At 46.1% G+C, this 10000-nt stretch overlaps 2 protein-coding genes across 3 annotated transcripts in view; one reads left to right on the plus strand and one right to left on the minus strand.

Moving 5' to 3' along the window:
* Positions 1-10000, minus strand: part of LOC137648750 (retinol dehydrogenase 13-like) — a 1058070-nt gene that overhangs the window by 816729 nt on the left and 231341 nt on the right. The window lies entirely within an intron of this gene.
* Positions 1-10000, plus strand: part of LOC137648687 (myosin heavy chain, muscle-like) — a 92668-nt gene that overhangs the window by 53451 nt on the left and 29217 nt on the right. The window contains exon 1 of one of the 2 annotated variants that reach the window (XM_068381711.1): positions 9932-10000. This exon is cut by the window's right edge and continues 79 nt beyond it. The exons of the other annotated variant lie outside the window; for it this stretch is intronic. The gene's annotated coding sequence lies outside the window, so the exon portion shown is untranslated. Of the gene's footprint in view, positions 1-9931 lie in introns of those variants that run through there. 2 annotated transcript variants of the gene reach the window in all.

Genomic DNA, 10000 nt, shown 5'->3' on the forward strand with positions numbered 1-10000 from the left:
TGGGACGGCGGAGGGCCTCCCCCCCACCCGCTGGGATGGCGGTGGGGCTCACCACCTCCCGCTGGGATGGAGCCGGCGCTCCCCCACCCCCGCTGGGATGGCGGTGGGGCTCCCCCCTCCCCCTGGGATGGCTGTGGAGCTCCCCCTCCCGCTGGGATGGCGGTGGGGATCCCCCCTCCCGCTGGGATGGAGCCGGCGCTCCCCCACCCCCGCTGGGATGGCGGTGGGGCTCCCCTCTCCCCCTGGGATGGCTGTGGGGCTCCATCTCCCGCTGGGATGGCGGTGGGGATCCCCCCTCCCACTGGGATGGTGGTAGGGCTCTCCTCATCCTGCAGGGATGGCGGTGGGGCTCCCCTCCTCCCACTGGGACGGTGTTGGGACTCCCCCTTTTCCGCTGGAATGGCAGGGGGTCCCCCTCCCCCTGGGATGACACTGGGGCTCTCGCCCTCCCGTTGGGATGGAGGCAGCGCTCCCCTACTCCCGCTGGGATAGCGGTGGGGCACCCCCATCCCGCTGGGATGGTGGTGGGGCTCCCCCTCTCCCACTGGGACAGCAGTGGAGCTGCCCCTCCCTCTAGGATGGCGGTGGGGCTCCCCCTCTCCCACTGAGTTGGTGATGGGGCTCTCCCCTCCTGCTAGGATAGCTGCCTCTCCCGCTGGGAAGGCAGTGGGGCTCCCTCTCTCCCGCTGGGACTACAGTGGAGCTCTCCCCTCCCTCTGGGACAGCAGTGGGGCTCTCCTCTCCTGCTGGGTTGGTGGTGGGTCCCCTCCCTCCCACCGGGTTGGTGGCGGCGATCCCCCCTCTCGCTGGGAGGACAGGGGGCTCCCCCCTCCCGCTGGGAAGGCGGCGGGGCTCCCACTTTCCCGTTGGGTTGGTAGTGGGGCTCCCCCCTCCCGCTGGGATGGCGGTGGGGCTCCCCCTCCCGCTGAGACGGTGGTGGGGCTCCCCCCTACCTCTGGGATGGCGGTGGGGCTCCCCCCTCCTGCTGGGATGGCGGTGGGGCTCCCCCGTCCCGCTGGGACGCCGGTGGGGCTCCCCCCTCCCGCTGAGACGCCGGTGGGGCTCCCCCCTCCCGCTGAGATGGCGGTGGGGCTCCTCCCTACTACTGGGACGGCAGTGGGGCTCCCCCCTCCCGCTGAGATGGCGCTGGGGCGCCCCCTACCGCTGGGACTGCGGTTGTGCTCCCCCCTCCCGCTGGGACGACGATGGGGCTCCCCCCTCCCATTGGGACGGCGGTGGGGCTCCCTACTCCCGCTGGGACGACGGTGGGGCTCCCACCTCCCGCTGGGATGGAGGTGGGGCTCCCACCTCCCGCTGGGATGGAGGTGGGGCTCCCCCCTCCCGCTGGGACGGTGGTGGGGCTCTCCCCTCCCGCTGGGAAGGCGGTGGGGCTCCCCCCTCCCACTGGGATGGCAGTTGTGCTCTCCCCTCCCGCTGGGACGGTGGTGGGGCTCCCCCCTCCCACTGGAACGATGGTGGGGCTCCCCCCTCCCACTGGGACGATGGTGGGGCTCCTCCCTCCCGCTGGGATTACGGCGGGACTCCCCCCTCCCACTGGGACGATGGTGGGTCTCCTCCCTCCCACCGGGTTGGTGGCGGCGATCCCCCCTCTCGCTGGGAGGACAGGGGGCTCCCCCCCTCCCGCTGGGAAGGCGGCGGGGCTCCCACTTTCCCGTTGGGTTGGTAGTGGGGCTCCCCCCTCCCGCTGGGATGGCGGTGGGGCTCCCCCTTCCGCTGGGACGGCGGTGGGGCTCCCCCTCCCCCTGGGATGGCGGTGAGGCTCCCCCCTCCCGATGACATGGCAATGGGGCTCCTCTCTCCCGTTGGATTGGTATTGGGGCTCCCCCCTCCCGCTGGGATGGCTGTGGGGCTCCCCCCTCCCGCGGAGATGACGGTGGGGCTCCCCCCTCCTGCTGAGACGGCGATGGGGCTCCCCCCTACAGCTGGAATGGCGGCGGGGCTCCCCCCTCCCGCTAGGGCAGCGGTGGGATTCCCACCTCCCGCTGAGACTGTGGTGGGGCTCCCCCCTACCGCTGGGATGGCAGTGGGGCTCCCCCCCTCCTGCTGGGATGGCGGTGGGGCTCCCCCCTTACGCTGGGACGGCGGTGGGGCTTCCCCCTCACGCTGGGACGGTGGTGGGGCTCCCCCCTCCCGCTGGGACGGCGGTGAGGCTCCCCCCTCCCGCTGAGACGGCGGTGGGGCTACCCCCTACCGCTGGGACGGCAGTTGTGTTCCCCCCTTCTGCTGGGACGACGGTGGGGCTCCCCCTCCCGCTGAGACGGTGGTGGGGCTCCCCCCCTACCTCTGGGATGGCGGTGGGGCTCCCCCCTCCTGCTGGGATGGCGGTGGGGCTCCCCCGTCCCGCTGGGACGCCGGTGGGGCTCCCCCCTCCTGCTGAGACGCCGGTGAGGCTCCCCCCTCCCGCTGAGACGCCGGTGGGGCTCCCCCCTCCCGCTGAGACGCCGGTGGGGCTCCCCCCTCCCGCTGAGACGGCGGTGGGGCTCCCCCCTCCTGCTGAGATGGCGCTGGGGCGCCCCCTACCGCTGGGACTGCGGTTGTGCTCCCCCCTCCCGCTGGGACGACAATGGGGCTCCCCCCTCCCATTGGGACGGCGGTGGGGCTCCCTACTCCCGCTGGGACTGCGGTGGGGCTCTCCCTCCCGCTGGGACGACGGTGGGGCTCCCACCTCCCGCTGGGATGGAGTGGGGGCTCCCACCTCCCGCTGGGATGGAGGTGGGGCTCCCCCCTCCCGCTGGGACGGTGGTGGGGCTCTCCCCTCCCGCTGGGATGGCGGTGGGGCTCCCCCCTCCCACTGGGATGGCAGTTGTGCTCTCCCCTCCCGCTGGGACGGTGGTGGGGCTCCCACCTCCCACTGGGACGATGGTGGGGCTCCCCCCTCCCACTGGGACGATGGTGGGGCTCACCCCTCCCGCTGGGATTGCGGCGGGACTCCCCCCTCCCGCTGGTACAGCGGCGGGGCTCCACACTCCCGCTGGGATGGAGGTGGGGCTCCCCCCTCCCGCTGGGACGGTGGTGGGGCTCCCCCCTCATGCTGAGACGGTGGTGGGGCTCCCCCCTCATGCCGAGACGGCGGTGGGGCTCCCCCCTACCGCTGGGATGGCAGATGTGCTCTCCCTTCCCGCTGGGACGGCGGTGGGGCTCCCCCCTCCCGCTGGATTGCGGCGGGACTCCCCCCTCCTGCTGGTACAGCGGCGGGGCTCCCCACTCCCGCTGGGACGGCGGTGGGGCTCCCCTCTCATGCTGAGACGGCGGTGGGACTTCCCCCTACCGCTGGGACTGCAGTTGTGCTCTCTCTTCCCACTGGGACGACGGTGGGGTTCCCCCCTCCCACTGGGACGATGGTGGGGCTCCCCCCTCCCACTGGGACGACGGTGGGGCTCCCTCCTCCCGCTGGGATTGCAGCGGGACTCCCCACTCCCGCTGGTACAGCGGCGGGGCTCCCCCCTCCCGCTGTGATGGCGGTGGGGCTCCCCCTCCCGCTGGGATGGAGGTGGGGCTTCCCCCCTACCACTGGGATGACGGGGGCTCCCCCCTCCCTCTGGGATGGTGGTGGGGCTCTACCCCTACCTCGGGAACAGAAACCCAGTGGGGAATCAACTTTACGATGATAGCATCTGGTCGGCCAGGGAATCGAACCTGAGCCCAAGAAACTGAGGTTGCAATCACACTGGAACCTCATTTTCTTGGGCCTGGGTTCGATTCCCTGGAGGACCAGAGGCTATTATCGTAAAGTTGATTCCTCACTGGGTTTCTGTTCCCGAGGTAGAGAGAGAATCCAGATATTAAGTGGTGTATATGGTTTATATGAATGTATATGAAAAAACACATGAATATCCAATATTATCATATATATATATATATATATATATATATATATATATATATATATATATTTATATATATATATATATATATATATATATATATATATATATATATATATATATATATATATATATATATATATATATATATATATATATATGCATACACATATACCCATATTCAAAGAAAAGGGGGATGTACAAAATTGTAATAATTATAGAGCAATCAAACTCCTCCCACTTACAATGAAGCTTTGGGAAAGGATTATAGAGCATAGGATTAGGGAAGAGACTAAGATTGGAGAAGAGCAGTTTGGATTTATGCCAGGCAGAAGCACGACAGATGCAATGTTTGCACTAAGGCAGATGATGGAAAAATATAGAGAAGGCAAAAAGTATTTATTGATTTAGATAAGGCTTATGATAGAGTTCCACGGCAGGAGATATGGAGATGTTTGAGAGAGAGGGGAACACCAGAGAAATATGTTACACTGATCAGAGATATGTGCAGGCACACAAATAAGAACGAGTTTTGGTTTTACAGAGACGTTTGAAGTGGCAGTTGGGTTACACCTGGCGTCGTCATTAAGCCCCTATTTGTTTAATATAATAATGGGTGTAATTACTGAAAGAGTGAGGGAATAGTCACCATGGACCATGCTGTTTACAGATGATATAGTTCTGTGTGATGAAACCAGAGAAGGATTGGAGGGGAAGCTGGAGAGATGGAGAGAGGAATTGGAGAGCAGAGGGCTAAAGATCAGTAGAACAAAAACAGAGTATATGTGTTGCAACCCGCAGAACCAATTAGATGATATACATTTGCTGGGTGAAATAGCAAAGAGGACAGAAAATTTCAAGTACCTAGGGTCATATATGGAGGAAACAGCAGAACTCCAAAAGGAAGTGAACAGTAGAATTCAAGCTGGATGGAATAATTGGAAAAGTGTGTCGGGAGTGTTGTGTGATCGAAGGATAAACTTAAAGTTAAAGGGAAAGGTACATAAAACTGTAGCGAGACCTGCCATGACATATGGTGCAGAGACCTGGCCCATGAAAGAGATCTTGGAGAAGAAAATGAATGTTGCAGAGATGAGAATGCTAAGATGGATGGCTGTGATCATGAGACTGGATAAGGTTAGGAATGACTTGGTTAGGGGAACAACAAAGGTTACAGAGGTGTCCAAGAAAATCCAAGAAAAGAGACTACACTGGTTTGGGCACGTAATGAGGGGAGATCAGTAATATGTTGGGAGGAGGATGCTGGATATGAATGTTCCAGATAGGAGGAGGAGGGGGAGACCAAAGAGAAGGTGGATGGAGTGTGTAACAGCAGATATGGAGGAGAAAGATCTCACAATGGAGGACATCGGAGATAGAATAACTTGGAAACGGCTCTCTAGAAATAGCCACCTTGCATAGCGGGAAAAGCTTTAGTCGAAGAAGAAGATTTATATATATATATATATATATATATATATATATATATATATATATATATATGTGTATATATATATATACATATGTGTGTATATATATATATATATATATATATATATATATATATATATATACATATATATGTATATATATATATATATGTGTGTATATATATATATATGCATATATATATGTATATATATATATATATATATATATATATGTATATATATATATATATATATGTGTATATATATATATATATGCATATATATATGTATATATATATATATATAAATATATATATATATATATATGTATATATATATATATATATATATATATATATATATATATATATATATATATATATATATATATATATATATATATATGCATATATATATATATATATATATATATATATATACATATATATATATATATATATATATATATATATATATATATATATATATATTGAGTCACTCCTTCACTCCGAAATTAATCAATAAAATGGATTAATGAAAACTTGATGATTCATTAAATTGGAAACTGAAAATGTTCATTTGTTAACACTTGTTGATCAATTTAGGTTTTTCTAAATATTTTTGTTTCTTTAATTTTTCAACATCAATGTCGTTCTTGTGAAGAGTCAATTAAAGAATTCATTGTAATTATGCGTCGACACCGAATAAATTTCATACATTACAACTCTCCCAATGGTGCACTGCAAACAGGAGTATTGATTATTATTATTACTATCATTATTATTATTATTATTATTATTATTATTATTATTATTATTATTATTATTATTATTATTATTATTATTATTAAAAAGTTGCAGCCAATGTTTTTATGTTGAACAGGCTGACATGAGTCTCGTTTTATAGTTTATTTATGAAAGATCTGTTTTAATGTTGTTACTGTTCTTAAAATATTTCATTTTAATTATTCATTACTTCTCATATAGTTTACTTATTTCTTTTCCTCACATGGCTATTTTTTCCCTGTTGGAACCCTTGGGCTTATAGCATCCTGCTTTTGCAAATAGGGTTGTAGTTTAATTATAATAATAATAATAATAATAATAATAATAATAATAATAATAATAATAATAATTAATACTCCTGTTCCATGAAACCGAGTAGATCATTTACTCTATTTGATAACGTTGCAATATCACTGTGATATTGTAACAATTCTTTTATTAATCCGTGTCACAACAGACTGATTTTTTAAGGGTTGTACTAGCTGATTTCGTGTTTTATTAGAGAGATAAAATTTGACGTTTTAGAGAACTATCAGATAAGATCCAAGAAAGTAGACTGAGGTGGTATGGTGATGTCATGAGAAGAGATGAACAGTATATTGGGAGGAGAGTGATGGAAATGGAGGTACAGGGATCGAGAAGTAGAGGGAGACCAAAGCGAAGGTGGATGGACCGTATCAAGGATGACCTTCGATCAAAGGGATTAACCGGTGATGAAGTGTGGGACAGAGGTAGATGGAGAACGCTGACCAGATACATCGAACCCACATAGAAGTGGGAAAAGATGCAGGCTAAGAAGAAGTTTTCAAGATGTGGTTTTATACGGGGTTGTTTGAATTCCATCTGATTATGTGGAAATGTATTATCATAATTATTGTAATTATTACTATTTTTTTCCTCTGATTATCATGATCTGATATTTTTTTTATTCAAGCTTCATTCCAATCCATAAACCGAAATTTAAAAATCAAAATTTAACTTTTTATCACAGCTTACATTTAAAAATTTTACTATTACAATATATGTTTCAAAAAAAACAGTTTTCACAATATATATTTCAAAGTTTAACTATTTATTACAATATATATTCCAAAAACTAGTTTTCACAATATATATTTCAAAGTTTAATTGTTTATTACAATAAGTAATTCAAAATTCAACTATTCATCACAATATATATTTCAAAGTTTAACTGTTTATTACAATACATAATTCAAAATTCAACTATTCATCACAATATATATTTCAAAGTTTAACGGTTTATTACAATATATAATTAAAAAATCAACTATTCATCTCAATAGATATTTCAAAATTTTACTTTTTATTACAATGTATATTTCGAAATTTAACTATTTGTTACTTTTGAAATTTAGATATTTATTAATTTAAATGTTTCAAAATTTATTATTATTATTATTATTATTATTACTATTTCCGCTAACGAAGTTGGAAGGAGGTTATGTATACTATATATATATATATATATATATATATATATATATATATATGTGTGTGTGTGTGTGTGTATATATATATATATATATATATATATATATATATATATATATATATATATGTGTGTGTGTGTGTGTATGTGTATATATATCTTATCCTGCTATATGTACAATATGTACACTTAATTTTAAAATTTTCATCCTTTTACATTTCATTTTTTTTACATTTAACAATACTTTACCTCCATGAAGAGTGGTATGACCCGCCTGAAGACAATTTAAACATCTTACAACCATTATTATTATTATTATTATTATTATTATCATTATTATTATTATTATTATTATTATTATTGTTATTATTATTATTATTATTAATAGCCCAGCTACAACCCTAGTTGACAAAAAAAGATGCTATAAGCCCAAGGGCTCCAAAAGGGAAAAATAGCCCATCGAGGAGAGGAAATAAGTAAATAAATAAACGATATAAGAAGTAATGAAAAATTAGGATAAAATATTTTAAAAAACATTAACAACATTAAAACATATTTCATATATACATACTAAAAAGACTTATGTTAGCCTGTTCAACAAAAAAAAAAAAAAAAAAAAAACATTTGCTGCAAGTTTGAACTTTTGAAGTACTACTCATTCAACTACCCGATTAGGAAGATCATTCCACAACTTGGTTACAGCTGGAATAAAACTTCTAGAATACTGTGTAGTATTGAGACTCATGATGGAGAAGGCCTGACTATTAGAAATGACTGCATTCTAGTATTACGAACAGGATGGAGCTGTCCAGGAAGACCTTAATGTAAAGGATAGTCAGAATTATGAAAAATCTTATGCAAAATGCATAATGAACTAATTAAATGACGATGCCAAAGATTAGTATCTAGATCAGGAATAAGAAATGTAATAGACCGTAAGTTCCTGACCAACAAATTAAGATGATAATTAGCAGCTGAACAATACTCGAAACAAGGTAGAATGAGAGAATTAAAACACTTCTTCAGAATATATTGATCACCAAAAATCTTGAAAGACTTTCTCAATAAGCCAATATTTTGTGCAATTGAAGAAAACACAGATCTAATGTTTTTCTCAAAAGTAAATTTGCTGTCGAGATTCACACATAAAATTTTAAAAGTCACACAAAGTTAAAGAAACATTATCAATGCTGAGATGTTGAGGAGCTACTGTCCTTGACCTACTTACAAGCATACTTGAGAGTTTTGATAGGATTCTACTTCATACCCCATAATTTGCCCCATGCACTGATATTAGCTAGATCTCTATTAAGGGATTCAGCATCCCCAGATCTATATTCAGGACATGGAATTGATGCAAAGAGTGTTGCATTATCTGCATATGCAACAAGCTTGTTTTCTAGGCCAAACCACATGTCTTGTGTACATAATATGAAAAGTAATGGGCCAAGAACACTACCCTGAGGAACACCAGATATCACATTCCTATATTCACTATGGGTCCCATCAACAACAACTCTTTGAGATCTATTATTTAAAAATTCAATAATAATGCTAAGAAACGACCAACCCACTCCCAACTATTTGAGTTTGAGAACAAGGGCCTCATGATTAATTGACACGGTCAAAGGCAGCACTAAAATCAAGGCCAATCATACGAACTTCCTGACCACAATCAAGGGATTTCTGTAGAGCGTTGGAGATTGTAAGAAGGGCATCACGTACTCCAAGGCCTTTCTGAAAGCCAAATTGTTAATTAGGGAACAGATGATTACCTTCAGCAAGCCTAGGTAGACGTTTTGCAAAAAGACGTTCAAACGCTTTAGATAATATGGGAGTTATGAAAATTGGGCGGTAATCAGTTGGACTTGAGCTACCAAAAACCTAGTAGAGTAACATTACCAATTCAAATTGCCTTTAATTTGCTTGCTTCACTTATTATACATCTCACTTCTCTTCTATCATGATTTCCTATCACAAGGTACTAATAGAGATTAAAAATTGTCAATTACGAAAAATTTATGGTATATTATTCGCAACAATTGCCTCTGCATTTATTGTATTAGTATTGATTGATTGATTTTAAGTTTTCTGGCATTCAACCATCGAAGGTCATTGACACCTATATCATTTTATTATAAAAGGAATAAAAGAAAAGAAAATTTGATACATAAAAACATATCAGGAAATATTCATAAGTAACCTGCGCTAGCGTCATCTGAAGTTGAATACAAGTGACTTCAGCGTCCATCTCTCGACGACTGAAAGCGGTAACCTGATCTGAAGAAGATACTTTGAAGGGGTGGAGAGCGACCGGCCAAAAACACTCCCAATACGTTTCTATAATTAAACATACCTGTCATACCTGATATGAGGGGACCAAAGTTGTAATGTCAAAGGGGGAGGCGAATGGGTGGCCCTGGGGCATGGGGCATGGACTGCTCCCTGACCACCCGTCATTCGGTCGGGTATATGAACGGCATGACACCG

This window comes from Palaemon carinicauda, chromosome 1 (genome assembly GCF_036898095.1).
Source record: "Palaemon carinicauda isolate YSFRI2023 chromosome 1, ASM3689809v2, whole genome shotgun sequence".
In the NCBI taxonomy this organism is placed as follows: domain Eukaryota; kingdom Metazoa; phylum Arthropoda; class Malacostraca; order Decapoda; family Palaemonidae; genus Palaemon; species Palaemon carinicauda.